At 35.7% G+C, this 19,892-nt stretch overlaps 1 pseudogene; it reads right to left on the bottom strand.

The window, feature by feature from the left end:
- Window positions 1-605: 605 nt before the first annotated feature.
- Window positions 606-19,892, bottom strand: part of LOC125479112 — a 44,165-nt pseudogene continuing 24,878 nt past the window's right edge.

Consider the following 19,892-nt stretch of genomic DNA (forward strand, 5'->3'; position numbering starts at 1 on the left):
GTAATTGAAAGAGTTTTGTGTAGTTTCAAAAATCTAGGAAGTTTTGTGAAAACACAAGAATTCTCAATAGGTGTATTTGAAATTAAGCACCATTAAATTAACTCAATAATTAAAGTGTTAAAATGCACCTATCCTAAACGATGATATCATGGGGTTGATTATCTCCGATTTTTAAAGCTTCCATCAGCTCTGCATGTAGCTAAATATATAAAATATAAAATGAAGTCATGGACTTAAAGTGGCAGTATTTTATACGTACTTAAATTAGACGTGTAAATTTTTTAATAAGGTCGTTGTAGTATAGTGGTAAGTATTTCTGCCTGTCACCCTAGTAATCTGGTTCAATTCCTGACAATGACGATAAAATTGGATACGTTAGGGAATTAATGTAAGTATTTTTATGGGTTTTAGGACTGTATTTACATAACATCATCAACCCTAAATATATAATATGGCTCTTCATCCTACGTAAGTGTTCGTATTATTTGATTTCCTTAATCCTATTTCTGAAACATACTAGAGCCCTAATTTTTTTTGGACTTTAGTTAGGAATAAATTCTGTTATTTAGTACATTTAATAAAATTGATTAATAATGATAAATAACTTAAAAGTGGACGGAGGTGACGAAGAAGCAAATGGGCGCCATGACATCCAGGTCAGCTCCCAGAAAGTGAGCCTCACGGCCCCGATCGTTTGAAATAACAAAAAACCCAGCCCACAGTAGAGCTCCCCTCGCACCACGGCCCTGGCTTTTTGGTCAATTAACATCTTCTGAGTTTCCATCCGGTGCAGCTCTTTTGTTCTTGGATCGTTCGGGATGAGCATGGATTGTGAGATTATGCTGTCCATCGATTTAGCCACCTGTAAAAAAAAATTAGACAAAGGTTTGTCAGGCATTACAAAAACGAGAACGACTTTTCTGCAATGAGGTGATATAACAAACAAATCACACAGTTTTACATGTCATTGTATTACAGGACCAAAATACTTGATGTGTCTTATTTTCTAGATCCCAAAATCAACGATGATGCTCTCGTTACATGTAAACGTCTTCAATACATGTCAAATGACCAAGGATAATAAAGTTTTCTTCAACCCAAGACCTCAAGGTCAATTCCGTAATTTTACCAGATCACAAACAACAACAGAAACAGAATCTACATAAAAGTGGGAAAGAATAAGAAGTTACCTACTCCAGCTACGTTTCCCAAAACAATAACGTTTGCGGACTCGTCCATCATCTTCGCGAACTCAGCACCTTGCTCTTCGCGCTCGCATCCTTTGCTGCAGATTCGAACGAACTCCGATCGCGAAATGGAAGTTTCCTGAATCTCTCTCAGCTTCTCCACCTGAGAAAGCCTCAGAATCTTCTTCGCATTGCGGACCGAGATTCCAAATGGAAGCTCGGAGGTGGGTTTTCGATCTGGAGGCGGAAGGCAGAGACCGCCGAGTAGAGCTGATCACCGCTAATGTTGATGCCTCTCAGCTTTTCCCGGAGCTTCTCCCCAACCAGAACAATTAGGAATTCCGGGAGCTTCGATGCCGACTGGTGGTGGAGGAATTGGCGGAAAAATCCTTTCCGGGGGGGGGGGGTGTCCGTCGAGGTCAGATACTCCATGTGGTAATTCACCTGGGCGGCATTCAGAGGCACGATGGTTTGGTGATATGCCATAACCGACGACGATGGTGGCGCTAGGGACACTCTGGTGGCGCCAAATGAGCGCTTGACGGAGCGCCATTGACGAGTGAGAAAGTAGAGAGAGAGTGAGAACCCAAACGGTGGGTGTGAATGAGAGGCTCTCTCTTGAGTGTTGAGCGTTGGGAGTGAGCTGCTGTTATTTATAGGCTGAGTGTCCGACGTTAGCGGAACTTGTTGGAAGATTGATAGTAACGTTTTGAGGACACGTCACAAATTTTTTGTGGCCAAATTCTTATTATAATTCTCTCGCTTAATACAATTTTTCTTTAATAGTATATAGCATTTGATAATTGAAAATAAATGATCTAACATTACAACAATTAAATCTAACAGATATTAAGTGATAAGTAGCATTAAAGCGACAACCGACCAACTTTTGACAGTTATTTTACCACTTGTCATTGCATTGCAATAATTTTTTCAGCATGCATATATGCCTAACCCAAAAAACTGAAATCCCGTGGAAAGGAAATTCTTAACCATCCCAATAACTAAAGAGAAAAAAATTCCACCGAAACAACCGATTAACGATTCAAGAAGCAAAACACCAGAAGAATCAAAATATGAAAGGAATTATAGGAGGAGGATGAAACAATAATATTCACCCTTCGAATTATATCCTTTTGCAAATTCTCTGAATAAGAACAAAAGAAGGGAATCTTAAACAAATGGGAGTACCCTATGCATGGGAATCTCATTAGGCTGTTGGATTCCAAATTTTAAGATTCTTAAATAGATAATGATCCCACTAGTGAAAGTCTACCACCTCCATTTTAATTTGCATGGGTAATATAATGCGTGGGAAAGGAGACGATGAGGCAACTCCCTAAACCCCTTTTTTTCTTTTTCTTTTTTTCTTTGAAGAGAGTCAACTTCCTAACTTATTTATGTCATTGTTTCAACGAGTGGATGTATATTTTTGCTCATTACTTTTAAGTGATGGTAATGTTCACCATCATATTTGTTATTATTGAATACGGCTAAATTTTAAAATTTGTGTTCATCCACCACAAAAATCTCAAAATTTAAACTAATTAAACAGTTATAAATAAGTGATGAGTACAAGTATTCTTCAACCAATCCAGTGTTTGTCAAATATTTCTACGTAACCCCCACTAGATAGGATTTTATTGTTGGGTATCTGCAAAGCATAGAACATAGGAGCCCAAAAGAGGAATGCTTGGACCTATTCTTGCTATCACCTCAATAGCTTTCAACCTGCTCACTTTGAATGAAGATCAATTACTGCATTTTGAATCTTAGCTCCTTCCTTCAGCTGGCTTCTTCCTTCCTTCACCTCCTTCCTTCAGCTGGCTCCGCCCTATCTATTCATCTCTTTTTTCAAATGGATATTTAGGGATCTCTCACCCTAACAGAAAATTGTGAGTGCCATTTTTTGGTGGCAGAACCATGCAGTTTTCCAACGAGGTTCACTGAGTCAGCTTTTCTTTTTTTTTTTTTTTTTTTTTTTAAAATTTCGCCCAGCGAGGTCCACGTTAGTGACATATTGTTTGCTTTGGATGGAATATCATCATGTTGGTTATTATTTCACCCAAATTATAAGTATGTACTTGTTTTTTATTAGAAAAAGGCTAAAGAAATCACATTTTGTATCACCTTTGTGTACTACATGATGTGACAAGTAAGATATACATACCACATCAATTAATAAACTTATCTCATATAAATGTTAATCATATATATATCATTAATTTGCCACATCATGTGGTACACGTGTATAATCTCTCTTAACATTTGTTTTTAGTGTGCCTTGCAATAGCATTACTCTTTTTATTAACTTATAGTAGTATTAACCATAAGTCACCAAGTGCCATGTCAGCACCTATTAGCTTAAATGTTAAGCATTGTTGGAAAAGGGTATATAAGGACCTTATATTATTGTTTTAAATTAAACTCATTCAGTTGTAATAACAAAAAGATAATGTTTGTGTACTCTCATAGGGGACTTGATTGTCCCCTCAATTACGATTAACGAATTGTTACCGTTTGAACATCATAATTTGAACTCATTCACTTTAACATTATCTAAAGATCATATGCGCAAAAAATCATTCAATTTAGAGATCGTTTAGCCATATATATGCATAAAACAAATGTAGGGTTCTTTCTAAGGATACTACTTGTTATTAAAACCTGATGCAGATGAATGACTAAACGAAATCCAAATTGATTGATTTTTTGCAAATATAATCTTTACATGATGTTAAAGTGTGGGACACAATCATTATCCATGATAAAAACATAGCTTTTTAGCTAAAATAGCCCCTGAGATTTGCATAACACATGACTTTGGTCCTTGAGATTTGAAATCAATAGAAGTGATCCCTGAGTTTGTTCACCATCAATCATTTTGGTCATTCCATGAAAAATTATATTGAATAAGGACCAAAATGACAAAAATACCCTCAATTTAATAAACAATGGGCCAAATGATTTGACAAAAATTGAGGGTACTTTTGTCATTTTAGCCTTATTTAATGGAGATTTTTCATGCAATGGCCAAAATGATTGATGGTGGACAAACTCAGGGACTAATTCTATTGGTTTTAAATTTCAAGGACCATAGTGAAGAGTTATGCATATCTTAATGATAAATTTGGCTAAAAAGCCTAAAAACAACTATCAAATATACAGGAGATTTCTTCCTTTCAAAACTTCTCCTTTTATTTCTTCTTCCTGTGATTCTTTCCCTTTTATGTTATGGTTATGAATTAGACGTGAGACATATTAACCATATGTTACCCACTCAAAACATAATGAGGCATGAGTAAATTCGTGACCAAAGCTAGGTTCAGACGTATGTGAATATGTGAGGGTGAAAAAGAAAATTAAGGAGGAGAAAAGTGGGCTGATGCAATACCTTTGTGCCAATCATTGGACTTGATTAGTATTACTGGTGGCACAAAATTGGCAAACAATCCAAGGAGTTCATACTAAATTACTCTGTGGAAAGCATATAGAAATACATATTGTTAACATCTGAAAAGTGAGAAATGCTAAGAAGGATTTTTTAAAAGTGAGATTTTCTATGTATTCTATGCCACTACAACTGCAAATTTTAAGCTTTAAGTAAACTATTGAAGTTGGTCTTATGGTCTGCTTACACCAGTTTTTTCTTTTGCTTTTGCATGTTTTCACAATTCGTTGACGCTACTTAACACCTGAGTACAACTAATTACATAAACACACACACACACAAATATATATATATATATATATATATATATATATATATATGCATACAAATCATATAACTATAAATCGATGGTAGGGGAGGGTGACTATGGCTTCCCTATAATGTTGATTTCCAAATGGCATATGGATTATTGTAAGATGAGGGTGGACCATCTAAATTTATCAATGAACATTATAAATGATATAGGTACTATCAATGTCATGGAGGATTTAGTGCCATCCAGTGGAGATACCGATACAAGGACACATTGACCAACCACCATATAAGAATTTTTCGATTTAAATTAACCATATTAAACAAAAACAAATTAATGATCCTTCAGTTCATGAGATTGGCTGCAAGGTGATTCCCTGCCTTTAGGCCTTAATTAAAGAATTAGTTGTTAATTAGAACGTCATGTGGGGATTCCTACCGCATGGAATGCTGCCCAAATCTGACGCATTAGCGTACGTAGTTACTAAAACGACAGAAGTGGGAGGCAACGCAACAAGGCATGCACTAGGAGTCTAGGTTAAACAAACACACACACACGCACGCACGCACACATATGAATAGATGCTCTTCCATTTTTCTTTTCATTTAGTCCCATTCTATTTGAACGCTTGCGATTAACCTATGTTAACACCTTGTGTTGAATTTTTTATAAATAAAAAATTAAAAAATTAAAATTAAAAAAAAGAGGAAAGTTAAAAAGGAGAGGAAATGAGTAAATTTAGAGGGATATAAAGCAATTAAGTTAACATCATTTGGATATAACGCACTCTCACAAGAATCAGCTTCTAATTCAATAGAAGTAGCGATGGCAAATATAGTCTGATCGAGGTTTTGATGCCTCGATTCGGATAGATTTTAGGATTTGATGCCTCCAAAATCTTTGCTACGTTATCAGCCAAGAAAATCTTCTCTTGACAAGTCATGAGCCTTCAAAAGGTTGTGTTAACTCCAATTTAAAGAGTATTGACTGAACAATTTGGCCTAAAAAAATGGCGTTGACTTCAATGACTGAACACTAGTTGGGCCTTCCAAAAGATTGATGTTGGTTCCGGTATAATATATGGCTCGACCAGTTCTTGATGTGGAAAATGGTTTCTCTTGTGACCTTGTGTGAGGACACTCGTGAGGGGGCTATTGGGATTTTGGGCATATAATTGCGATTTTTATTTAACCGAATAATTAAATACACAGTGAAAAATAAATAAATAAACATCATATGTAATCTCAATTACACATCCATTTAATATATGGCTCGACCAGTTCTTGATGTGGAAAGTGGTTTCTCTTGTGACCTTATGTGAGGACACTCGTGAGGGGGCTATTGGGATTTTGGGCATATAATTGCGATTTTTATATAACCGAATAATTAAATACACAGTGAAAAATAAATAAATAAACATAATATGTAATCTCAATTACATATCCATTTGGTTGTCATTCAATAATACAAGAAAGAAGATGGTGAAGAGATAAACTTAATCTTTAGCCATGTGTGCACCACTTTGTAGGATCATTTTTGTGCTTATGTTTTTCCTCTTCATGATTAATCAATGAAAGCTCCCCAAATGGTCTGCCTTTAAGAGTATCCATACTTATACACGAACGACGGATGATGGAGAGAACCATTTGATTGTGCTAATAAGATCACTCACTTGGACCAATGGAATCCGCGGTACACTAGGAGGCTTTCTGCTAGGGTTTTCTCCTTCTCTATTTTTTTTTCGTTCTGAGGTACAAAACTAATTGCATTCACAATAGCATTAGGCGTATATGAGAAAACGCATGGATATTTATGATAACCCATGCCACACCTCCTTGTAGAGTTTGACGCCATGGGCTTTGTCCCATGCGTCTTGTTCAATCACTTCCTACTTTGGGCTTGTAGTTTGGATCCCTTTTAATTAAATAAATCTCAATGCATATTTTAATTAAATCATGTTCAATGGATTCAAATAATTAATTTCAACAAGGACTCGTTTGAGAATTGGATCACACATCATGCATATGAAAAAATAATATACAATTAATGTATGAGAGATTCCAAACTTAATATCACTGAGGCTTTTTTTATAAAACACATTTAGCAATAGGTGATTAAGTTGAGATAATATTAGTGATGTTGATGGTAGACATACATGGGTTTGAAAAGTTTATCAATTTGCATACGTATCACACAAGTTCTTAAGACTTGTATGTATCTAAAAATCTTCACAAAGTGTATCCTCTTATATTTATATCTCTAATCATGTAATGAATACAGGTAATGTAGTTATATATGACGGGGTACAAGAATCTACAATTTGGGGTGGGGGTGGGGTGGTTAATGATAAAGACATATGGATGTCATCGTACTATATATATATATATATATATATGTTGTCTGAGAATTATGATCAAGTTGGGGTGAAAAAAAGCAGCCATTGATTCCTGAGTTTACATTATTTGGGAATACTAAAATTTGATCAAGTAGTAGTACCTGACACTATCATTTGGCTGGCATAAATATTCATGCTTGCATATCTTCTCATGTATGTAAGGATCCTTATATTCCTTAACTTCCTATATACATACACACACACACATACATACATATATATATATATATGTATATATATTGTAATCGTATTGAAGCTTCAAGTCTCTGTGTAGCCAAAACTTGGGGCAGTGCAGCCCTATCCGTGGGCTGAATCTTTTCTTTTTCTTTTCGAATACCAAAGCTACCTAATTGTTCAGATTTGCAGCGGAAAAAGTACGAGAAATGCAAGAGAAAAGAATGGATGTAAATGCCAACACACAAAAGAATCAGTTGAGAATGTTCACTTGTTGGGAATAGAAATTATTCCGGATCTCTGTGTTAGGAGTTGGTAAGCTAAGAGATGTTGACCATTCAATTTTAATTTTACGATCTCCATTAGCTTATTTCACAAAAACTCAAAAACTTAAATGGTCTGGATCTCTTTTGTTATCTCTTGAACAGTACAAATCTCCTGATTTTTAGACTCCAGACATTAAAATCTGAAAAGAATCTCAATCCCTCTTCTTGGGAGTTTGATATGATGCTATTCATCATTTTGTCAGCGTATCATATGCTGGCTTACAAAAGGATAAAATTTGGCCCACTTAAACGTTTGGATATATAACCATATGAGTTCCTTTTTCCCTAATTTTGAAATTACACGAATTAGTAATTCATTGTACTTAGTAATTCAAAAAAGTGGTTCTCAATTTTCAACTTTTTATGTTTTGAAAACTAAAAGTAGTTACCAAAGTGAACACAAAAATTGAAATTGAGAACAAAATGATTATCAAACGAAAATTAACATATACCGCCTATCAAGAGTGTTTTTGTTGCTCATTCTCGATTTCATTGGCCGGAAGTTGAGAATGATCATCTTCATAATAACAACAAGAAGAAGAATGATCATCTTCGATGTGCTGCAGTATGCCGTTCATGGCAAGCAATTATTAGAAGCAATATTCAATCACGTCGTCCCCATCAAGTTCCATGGCTTATGTTAAGCTCTCATCCCATGTCCACTAGAGATCATTGCATTTTAAGTCCAGGTGAGTGGAAAGAATCTAAATTTCTACGATCATGGCCAAATCCAATTTTTTATTGTACAATGAATAGGATGGATTGTGTTGGCTCAATAGAGGGATGGTTGATCATGATCGACAGTGCGTTGGGGCGTCCCAAAGGGTTTTATGTAATTGCTTCGGTTGATCATAGACTTTATAATTTGTAATTTTATTTTAAGATTTATGTATAAGATTTGCTAGTGTGATAAGAGACTTCAAGTTGGTGAAAAAAAACGCAGAGCACAAAAATAACGAATGAAGGATTAATGGTATGTGGACTCTTTCAGGATCCTTTCTGATATGTCGACGACAGTGGTCAGGAAGGGGAGCAATTGTTAAACCGGTGAGTTAACCAGAAATCAGATTCACCACAGCGATGGTTTGCTTCCATATCTTTCAATGCGTATTAATTGTGCTGTTTATTTTAATTATTTCAGCTATCACAGCCATAACATCCTACATATATTACCTTCGTATCATGATTCTATTTGTGATTTTGGATTTAATTATAGTGGGGATCATCCATCCATAGAGGGCAAAAATCATTCCTAAGTTAGTCGAGTTCTTAGAAATTGAATACTTCAGAGAAATAATAGAGGTATTTATATGGGCTTTAGGACTCTACTTACAGAATATCATTAACCCCGAATGCATAATTTGCCTCTTCACCCTACTGAACTGTTCATATTACCTGATTTCCTTTGTCCTATTTCTGAGACATACTACAGTTCTAACTTTTCTGGACTTTGCACTAGGAATAAATGCCGTTATTTTAGTACATTTTATAAAATTGATTGATAATGGCAAAAAACTTAAAGGTTACAAATATGGATTATTTGGTCTATCAATTACAACTTGCATCTCTGTTCTTTTGACCAAATAATCCATATTCGTAACCTTTTAAGTTTTTTGCCACTATCAATCAATTTTCTAAATATGTACTAAAATAACGACATTTATTTCTAGTGCAAATTCCAGAAAAATTAGAACTTTAGTATGTCTCAGAAACAGGACAAAGGAAATCAGGTAATACGAACAGTTCAGTAGGGTGAAGAGGCAAATTATGCATTCGGGGTCAATGATATTTTGTAAGTAGAGTCCTAAAGCCCATAAAAATACCTCTATTACTTCTCTTGAAGTATTCGATTCCTAAGAACTCGACTACCTTCGTGTGATTTTTGCCCTATATCGATGGATGATCCCTGCTATAATTAAATCCAAAATCACAAATGGAATCATGATGTGAAGGTGATATATGTAGGATGTTATGGCTGTGACAGCTGGAATAATTAAAATAAATAAACAGCACAATTAATACGCATTGAAAGATACGGAAGCAAACCATCGCTGTGGTGAATCTGATTTCTGGTTAGCTCACCGGTTCAGCAATTGCTCCCCTTCCTGACCACTTTTGTCGACATATCGGAAAGGATCCTGAAAGAGTCCGCATACCATTAATCCTTCATTGGTTATTTTTGTGCTCTGCTTTGTTTTTCACCAACTTGAAGTCTCTTATCACACTAGCAAATCTTATACATAAATCTTAAAATAAAATTACAAATTATAAAGTCTATAATCAACAGAAGCAATTACAACATTTCAAATATGGGATCCAATACCTTTTCATAGTTGGAAAATGATGCTAAAGCCTCTTGTGTTTCGAAAGGAAGTATATCCTTGCATGGACGAGAGTTAGGAAGAATTGAGAAGGGAGGGAGAGTGAGGCGTGAAGATGCAGAATGAATTGGGAAAAGATGAGGGTCTCAAGGAAGTATGAAATGATTTAGAATTGGGAAGGTGTTAGTGTTATTATATAGTGTTAGAGAAGCGGAAGGTTTTAGGGTTTTCATGTCTCAATTTGGTAGGTTTTGCAATTAAAGTATGAGAGGGGGTTGGTGGGTGAGAGTAATGGGGTGTAATGACACTCATTTAAAGTTACCACAAAGTTGGTGGTGTCTATGTAACATATACGACGAGGGACTAAGGATTTGGTAGGGCATATCAATGCAGTACGTGCATGCGTGCAACGAAATCACGTTATTGATCGATCAACCAGGACTTCTTACTATGTACTATTTTGTTGTTTTTATTTTTTGCTGCTTTATTCACATCAATGCACTTCGGGTTGGAAAACGAGAGAAGAGAGGGCTCGGCCTTGTCAATTGTCACCATCCACTACAAGACAGCACCACATTTATCACAGTTAATTCACCACGGACATAAAAGACTCGTTGTAGAATATCCAATATTACCACGGACATTTAAAGTCCGTTGTGAGTAAATGGTTTTAACAACAGACAAAATCGGCCCGTAATAGAACATGTTAGAATAATAATGCTCAAGTAAAGCTCGTTGCAGTTATTTGATATGACCACAAGGGTAACCTGTTGTTGAAATAAATTTAATCACAGCGCCTTCTTGAAATCAATCACGATATATGAATGTTGTAGATTAATTTATTTAATAGTACTCTCAAATTTGTTATCAGAACCAACTCGATCAAATTTGTTATCCAAACTACTCATTTCTCTCCCCAAAGCCCCGCCCCCCTCTTCTTCGAAATCGCAACCGTCTTCTGTCCGACACCCACACAAGAACTCATCACTGACGCAGAGCCCGCCGGAAGCTTTCTCTAGAGAACGATATGTCGGTCGCCGTCCCCATGGCCTCGCCCAGTCGCCGGCTCGACTTGGATGACCAGTCATTCCTCAATTCCAGGATTTGTACGTCTCTCGATTTCTTTGTAAAGATATTAAAATTTAATTCCATTTATTGAAATGATACCGTGATTATTCTGCCATTAAAGTGAAATTATGAATAAGTATGTTTTTTAACAATTCGATTTTGGCTAAATGTGATAAAGATTAAAGCTTTACTTAGTTTTGGTTCAATACGATAAGGTGCAAGAGAAAGGGATATGTTGATAACTAGGAGGCAAGCATGCCTTCTCCAAGCATGACCAAGCATAGAACGAGCAGTGTGAAAATTTTTGGGGTCGAATTGTGCCCTGACAATGTGGCTGTTGCCATGGTATTTTGTTCAAGGTGTCCTAGGAACTTGTGCTTGATAAAAGAGATCGAAAAGCTATGTTCATGAAGGTTGACGACAAAGCATCACCCAACACAAAAGCTTTTTGAAGGCACGAATGAAGGAAAGTGACAAGAAGAATAAATCTTTTCAGTGATGACGGACATGGCACCTCGAATCTTAGTGAAGATGAACCTAGCACCACAAATTGGTTTGGGTACATATAATTATTAGGTTATCTTATTAGATTTTTTAAGATGTACCCCTTTTTATTTGAGAAACAAAATTTAATTATAATGTCACATTCCGGCCCGGGACGGACCACTTTTCGGGCCCGCTCCACCACCGTAGTACGATATTGTCCGCTTTGGCCCCCACCACGCCCTCACGGTTTTGTTTCTGGGAACTCATACGAGAACTTCCTAGTGGGTCACCCATCATGGGAGTGCTCTAGCCTCCCTCTCGCTTAACTTCGAAGTTCCTACGAAACCCGAAGCCAGTGAGCTTCCAAAAAGCCTCGTGCTAGGTAGGAATGGAAATATACATATAAGGATCACTCCCATGGACGATGTGGGATGTCACAATCCACCCCCCTTAGGGGCCCGACGTTCTCGTCGGCACACCACGACCAGGGTTAGGCCCTGATACCAATTGTCACATCCCGGCCCGGGGCGGACCATTTTCCGGGCCCGCTCCACCAACGTAGCACGATATTGTCCGCTTTGGGCCCCGACCACGCCTTCACGGTTTTGTTTCTGGGAACTCACACGAGAACTTCCCAGTGGGTCACCCATCATGAGAGTGCTCTAGCCCCCTCTCGCTTAACTTCGAAGTTCATACGAAACCCGAAGCCAGTGAGCTCCCAAAAGGCCTCTTGCGAGGTAGGGATGGGAATATACATATAAGGATCACTCCCCTGGGCGATGTGGGATGTCACAATTCACCCCTTGAGGGGCCCGACGTCCTCGTCGACACACTACGACCAGGGTTAGGCACTGATACCAATTGTCACATCCCGGCCCAGGGCGGACCACTTCCCGGACCCGCTCCACCACCGTAGCACGATATTGTCCGCTTTGGACCACGACCACGCCCTCACGGTTTTGTTTCTGGGAACTCACACGAGAACTTCCCAGTGGGTCACCCATCATGGGAGTGCTCTAGCCCCCCTCTCGCTTAACTTCGAAGTTCCTACGAAACCCGAAGCCAGTGAGCTCCCAAAAGGCCTCGTGCTAGGTAGGGATGAGAATATACATAGAAGGATCACTCCCCTGGGCGACGTGAGATGTCACAATAATGTTTCATTGATTTATAAAAAAAACATAATTTAACAAAGCACTTTAATTAAATATAATAGAACTATATATTAAACAAATAAATCTCGAATAGTTACAACAACAATGTCGTTTAATATTTACTCCTCATTATTTGGGCTTTAATTAATATGGTCGCAGATTGCATCCGCTATATTAATTGAACATAGCACCAATTAATTAACTTTTGCACTTTATATTGTTCTTTTGCACTTTCAGAATTTACAGTTTTGTGAATTAAATCTTTGAAAATATATATGCGCAGGTTTGAATCCCCAAGCAAGTCGTAGGTTTGGGATATGTCACTTGCGTCCGAGTTCAAATCTCTCTTTTCATAAGTTAGATGAATGTGGAGTATTCATCAATTTGCATGGTCGGTCTTATAATCTTTGTGCGACATAAATAAAAAAGTGTACATGTACAGTTGTGTATTAAAGTCGAAACTTTGATGCTCCCAAGCTACATGAACAAAAATGGTTACATTAATCACAGATTGTACATACGTGATCGGATTTAGATTTATAGATCGTCTCTATTAGACTAAAAACTTGAGGGTTTTAGAAAAACGGAGGTCTTGTGCCGTAACACAACATACACCATTGTACTTAAGTTAGGGGAAATAATACTAATATCTTTGGATTAAGCCTAATGAAGTAGGTTCGAGGTTCATGGGTGGTCTTGCTTTAAGTTTATTATAGAAGGAGTGCAAAGGTATTACTGGTTTTTTGGATACCCAGGATAGAACCACCCGCAACTCAGCCCGGAGGCGGGAAATGGTTTTTTGGATATTGTTCCCATTATATGTTCTAAAATCTCTAAAAGTTAGCACGTGTGTTATAACGGAGAAAATCGTTACAAGAGAACAGTCAAAATCGTAATAGGAGATGGAATTTAACAATGTTTTTAAGGAGACAATAATTCCATATCTACTTGAACAAGGTTGAATTGAATTCCAGATTTCCAATTGAGGAGTGAAGAGGAGGTGGGTCCCAATGACCCTGCCAATGGGTGTAAAACTTGGGAAAGGGATCCTCTTCGGATCCCTTCCATCAAATCCATCATATCAATGAATTCATGTTCTTGAAATTTGATCTAACGGTTAAAGTTATTATAACTTTTAAATGAGCATTATGTTTTTAACCGTTGGATCAAATTTCAATGGTCTGGATCCCGAACTACGTGGATTAGGTGGAAAAGGACTGAACATTAAATTGGCCGTGATTTCGTTCACCTAGCAAAAGATTCTGCATCTAATGGAGTTGTTTATGATTTTTCATGAGGCAGACTATGCATACAAGCCTCAACAAGAAACGTGTTTAGTAGTCGATCCATGGCATAAGGTCATGCTTGGAAAGACCTTTAGTTATACTGAACCACCTAAGACTAAAGGATTTCGAGTGTTCAAACTGGAGTGTGATATTGATGGTGGTCCACAATGGATGGAGGTTGTTGAACTTGGTGATCGGGTATTATTTATGAGCAACCACCATTCCGCCATATGTTATGATGGATAAAATCGTAATCAAAATTGTAATAAAAGAACAATCAAAATCTAGGAGATGGAATTTAATAATGTTTTTAAGGAGACAATAATACCATATCTACTTGAACAAGGTTGAATTGAATTCTAGATTTCCAATTGAGGAGTGAAGAGGAGGTGGGTCCTAGTGACCCTGCCAATGGGTGTAAAACTTGGGAAAGGGATCTTCTGCAGATCCCTTCCATCAAATCCACCAAATCAATAAATTCGGATCTTTGAAATTTGATCTAACTGCTAAAGTTATTATAATTTTTAAAAGGGCTTTATGTTTTTAGCCGTTGGATCAAATTTCAAGGACTCATATTCATTGATTGAGTGGATTTAATGGAAGTGATCCGGAGATCCCCTTCCTAAAACTTGGACTCCGCAAATGTGACGCTTGTACTACAATTGCTGATGGCAGATCACCAACTCCTTAGACACCGAACTTGTCCTAAACCCTTTTTTGATGCTTTGTTTTTGTTGTTTAGACATTCTCCAACCCTAGGTTAAAACTCAAATTTCCACTTTTATTCCCCCCAAAAAACTCAACCCAACCCAAGGCTAAAATATGGCCTAAAACCTAAAACTCAATGGAAGCCAAATTTAGCCCAGGATTAGTGGCCTGGCCCACCATATATATATATATATATATTATTTTATTTTATATTTATAAATTCATTGAATCCAATGGTTAAGATCTAATTTAATAAAATTCAACGGTAAAAAAAAAAAAAAAATTTTAATTGTCCAAATTTAAATCTAGCAGCTAAAATAATTAAAAAAAAAATCTTTCATTTATTTCATATGTTTTCATATTGTTTAACGAGTTTCATTGTGTCGGTTAGTGATTTTTCAGTATTTGTCAGAATTTTAATATTTTTAGGTTAAAATGTTCATAAAATTAAATTAGGATAGTCTATATAAATTTTTATTTTTAAAAAAGTTACTTTAAGTAAAAAATTAATCTAAATTCTTTTTTAATAATCTGGGGCTAAAATTTTAGCTCAGAATGGTGAGAGAAGAAAATTTTTTATGGGTTAAAACCTAAATTTTCTTGGTTAAAATTTTTAAATTTTAGGCCAAAAATTGAAGATGGTCTTAGGGTCAGAGTCAGGGTAGGAGTAGGCACCCCCTAGCTAAGACTAAGATTGGACAAGATCATCTTATCTCCTCTGATTTTGGTACGATGTAGGCAGCTTATCTCCTCAGACTATGACCTCGTTGAATATGATGGATCAAGAGTATAGCATTACAATGGCTGTGATTTCGTTCACCTACCAAAAGATTCTACATCCATGGAGTTATTTATGATTTTTCATAAAGCAGGCTCTGCATAAAAGCCTAAACAAGAAATGTGTTTAATAGCCAATCCTTGGCATAAGGGCATGCTTGGAAAGGCATTTAGTTACATTGAGTAAACCAAAGACTAAAGCATTTCGAGTGTTCAAACTGGAATGCGATTTTGATGGTGGTCCACAATGGATGGAGGTCATTGAACTTGGTGATCGATTTGTGAGCAACCACCATTCCGCCGTATATTGTACCCCCATGGTTAGAAGGTAGAAAGAAACAGTATTTATTTTGCCTTTGATTACTCATGTTAAGACTCAAACGGATGTGACTTTGGAGTATTTTACTTCACAAATAAGAGTATTAGGAATTTTAGTTGCCCCAAGATTCGTTCTTGGTCCCGGTTGCATAATGCACCTTTATGGTTCGTACCCAATCTTTGATAGGTTATGGCTCGTTTGAATGTAATTTTAAAATAACTGAAAGTGCTTTTGGTAAAAATATTTTTAGAACCATTTTTTAGTAAATATGCAAGTAATTCTTGGAAAAACACTTAAAGTGCTTCCTTAAAGAAGCACATAACTGGTGCTTCTTACATAAAACACTTTAAGTGCTTTTGGAATCCAAAAACATTTTCTCTAAAAACACTTTCAGTCATTTTAAAAGCACATCCAAATGAACACTTAGTTTAATTAAATTTTGTTTTCTTTCCCTTTTTTAGTTGGAAAGATTTGCTTTTTCATTTTTATTTTTATGAAAATTGTTTACTTCTCATACTTATACGCACTTAATACATATTTAAATCATGTGAATATATAAGCTAGATAAATTTAGAGCATCTAGATATTATATCAATTTGCATAGTTGATCTTATGATCCTTGTGCGATATCAATAAAAAGTGTACTTGTACGGTCGTGAAAGTCGAATTGTGATGCTCCCAAGCTATAGGAAACAAAATAGTAACATTATACACAAACTGCATATATGTGACCGGATTAAAATATAGAATACAGAAGTGTTTAGGATAATGCAAAAACGTCAGAGAGCCTTGCACTCTTTTCTAGCAAAACCATTCCTGATTTCATATATAAAGTGAGGTACATGAGATGATGTAGTCTTTGTACTCTTTTCTGGCAACCAAACATGCAAAAAAGGACTTAAATTAATGGGAGTAGGATTATCTTCATTCCTAACCTCCATCCCTTTCACTCTTCTCTTATTTGAATGATTACGATTAAATTACGTTAATATTTTGTGTTAATTTTTTAATAGCCAGAAGAAGACAAAAACCATTTTGTGACAAGAGGGAAGGAAGGGGGATGAGAATAGAAGATGAGATAATTCTACTCTAAATTGGAGAGGAGATAATCCTACTCCAAATTAATGAGACCCCAACAAAAGTATTAGGCAGGATAGAGATCGCATGTACATAATTATATTTGTGATTTAGTACGTAGTAGGCATGCATCCCATTGTCCAATTAAACCACAGCTTAAATTTTGAAAGAGAAATTATAAAGCAATAGAGATTCCAATTCATACCTAAATAAGGAGATCATCATTTGCCATTATTTATATTGAGTGAAGAGAAACTTACTTACATATTAAACATTAAGATGTCATTAGTTATAACAGTATTTTGAATCAATTACATATTATTTTGTTGTTTAATTTTTCCTCGCGATAATAAATAATTAGTTGGAAATCTCACAATAGTGACATCGATCATGGCAATTTAAATTTGCGTACCTGTAATAATGTTATGTATTATGCATTGATATATATACACACATATATATATATATGTGCATATATATATTCATATACAATTGCAATTTTGTGCAAATAATTGAGATAAGAGAGAGGTAGAAGGAGAGAAAAGAGTGTAATTAAAATAATGAAAAAGAATTGATTGATGTCTTTGGTCTGCATGAAGGCCATCAGACGGACAAGACAGGGCAGTGGCGCACACTGCACAAGGTCCTCTCTTAGTCCCATCGGTTAAGAGTTAAATTTTTCACAACTTTAAGTATAACGTGTCCGTTAAAATTTTGATTTGAGTTCCGTTTGCGACCGTAAAAATAAGTATTATTCTTAATTAGTAAAATAAAAGTGAAAATGTAAAAAAGAAAATTAGGGTCTACTTAAAAAGCTTACGTGGCATCTTAAAAATATTTTAATAATTTCACTACTATTAAAAATAGAATATAAGAAAGTTCGAAACAGAATTTCATATGAAAATAACAATAACAATAACAATTCTCATTATTATTTACTAGCCTCTCCGCACGCACTAATATGCGTGCAAGATACATTTTTGGATCATAGGCACTAGCGCCCCTAAAGTTGTATTGCGTTAGTTTTTTTCATTGTAATTGTCAAGATATATTTTAAATGTATTGTGCAAAGATGAACTTTTTCGTTACCATGCACGTCCTAAAAAGTCGTTAAGTTTTTCGTTTTTACTTTGCGTAAAGTAATGATTTAAATGTTACGCAAATTGAAAACGAAAAACATGACAACTTTTTAGGACATTATCATGTTTACAAAATTAAATAGTAAGAAATGTTAAATGTAATTGTGAAGATTTTGCATTAGTTTTTGTTCCATTGTAATTGTGAAGATTTATTTTAAATGTATTGTGCAAAGATGAACTTTTTTCTTTACCATGTACGTCCTAAAAAGTTGTCATGTTTTTCGTTTTCACTTTGCGTAAAGGAATGATTTAAATGTTATTTATGCAATTGTCAAATAACATGGGATTTTAGATGCAAGTTCCTACCTAAAGTCCATGAAAAAAAAAGTAAGTAGATATAAATAAAAGAAAAGTAGATGAAAATATTAAGTACTCGCCCAGACTACTATAAAAAACAGTAAGTAGACCTGCCAACGGACGAGTTGACATCGATACAAAGGTGTTCGTACTATAAAAAGGTACTATTTTGTATGTTCCAACCTTTTTATGTAGGAGATATTTTTTATCACAGTGCTACACGCCCCTTGACATATGTTGTGCTAGCTATTTTTTTCTCATATTGCGTCTTAAAATAAAATATATCATACATTGAAAATAAAAGGAAATAAAACATAATTAACTCGCATGTAAAATGCATGAGAAAAAAAAGACTCTTTGCACGTATGAAAGCACGTTAGAAAATGCTAGTAATGAAGAAATACAGCAAGGACCCAAGATATTTCATATGTATCATCTTTTCCTTGCCGTTTATCTTATTAAAATTTGCTAAAAATGAGTTGATAAGTTTGTGGCTTCATGGTATAATATATACTATTTTTTTTTTGGACATATATGTTATACTTTCCCATTCCACCTGCAAATTGCTTTGTCAATTCAATAGCGCCACAACACTAATGCTTGTTTCCATAACTGCAAACAGAGTTTTTGAATGAGAATATGAGTTGAGGTGTAAATTGCATTATAGTATGTAGTAATTAAAATGCACATACATTGACAAAAAATAAGAAGAAAAAAAAAAGTCATATCCAAAGGAAAATGCATCATTTGTAGCTTTCTTCACAGTTTTTTTTCTTATGGGATTGCTTTGATTTTTCTTGTATTGTCTTTACTGAAAGTATGGAACTGACACTATTGTATACGTGTTATTATTCTCAATAGAATGTAAATTTCATTCAACTTGGAGAAATACTATTTGATCAGCCAAGCTTAAATCCTGCTCCACTACACTCATTTATGTATGACCAAATCACTTGTCAAAGATATTGCATTGCATTTTAAACATTTGTACATAATATTTTAATTGATATTGACAATGAAATAAAAACATTAGAGATGACCACCTCAATTATTCTAAAATCTTGAATTAACATAAAGCAATGATACAATTAGATTACCGATTGTTAGGCATTTAGGAGAAAAATAATAAAAATGAATCATTCCAAACACTAACAAAACGGATTAACCGAAAAAAGGTCTTGAATCTTCAAGTTCCTCAGCCAAGCAATCCTTATGCAGTATTGCAAGCCAAAAGTCTTTTACGCCTACATCGAGGTCAGATACTCCTTGTGGTAATTCACCTGGGCGGCATTCGGAGGCATGATGGTTTGGTGATCTGCCATAACCGACGACGGTGGTGGCGCTAGGGACACTCTGGTGGCGCCAAATGAGCGCTTGACGGAGTGCCATCGACGAGTGAGAAAGTGGAGAGAGAAAGTGAGAACCCAGACGATGGGTGTGAATGAGAGGCTCTCTCTCGAGTGTTGAGCGTTGGGAG

This window comes from the organism of the source record quoted next, unplaced genomic scaffold (genome assembly GCF_019419815.1).
Source record: "Pyrus x bretschneideri cultivar Hongxiangsu unplaced genomic scaffold, Pyrus_bretschneideri_v1 Contig28, whole genome shotgun sequence".
Classification (NCBI taxonomy): domain Eukaryota; kingdom Viridiplantae; phylum Streptophyta; class Magnoliopsida; order Rosales; family Rosaceae; genus Pyrus; species Pyrus x bretschneideri.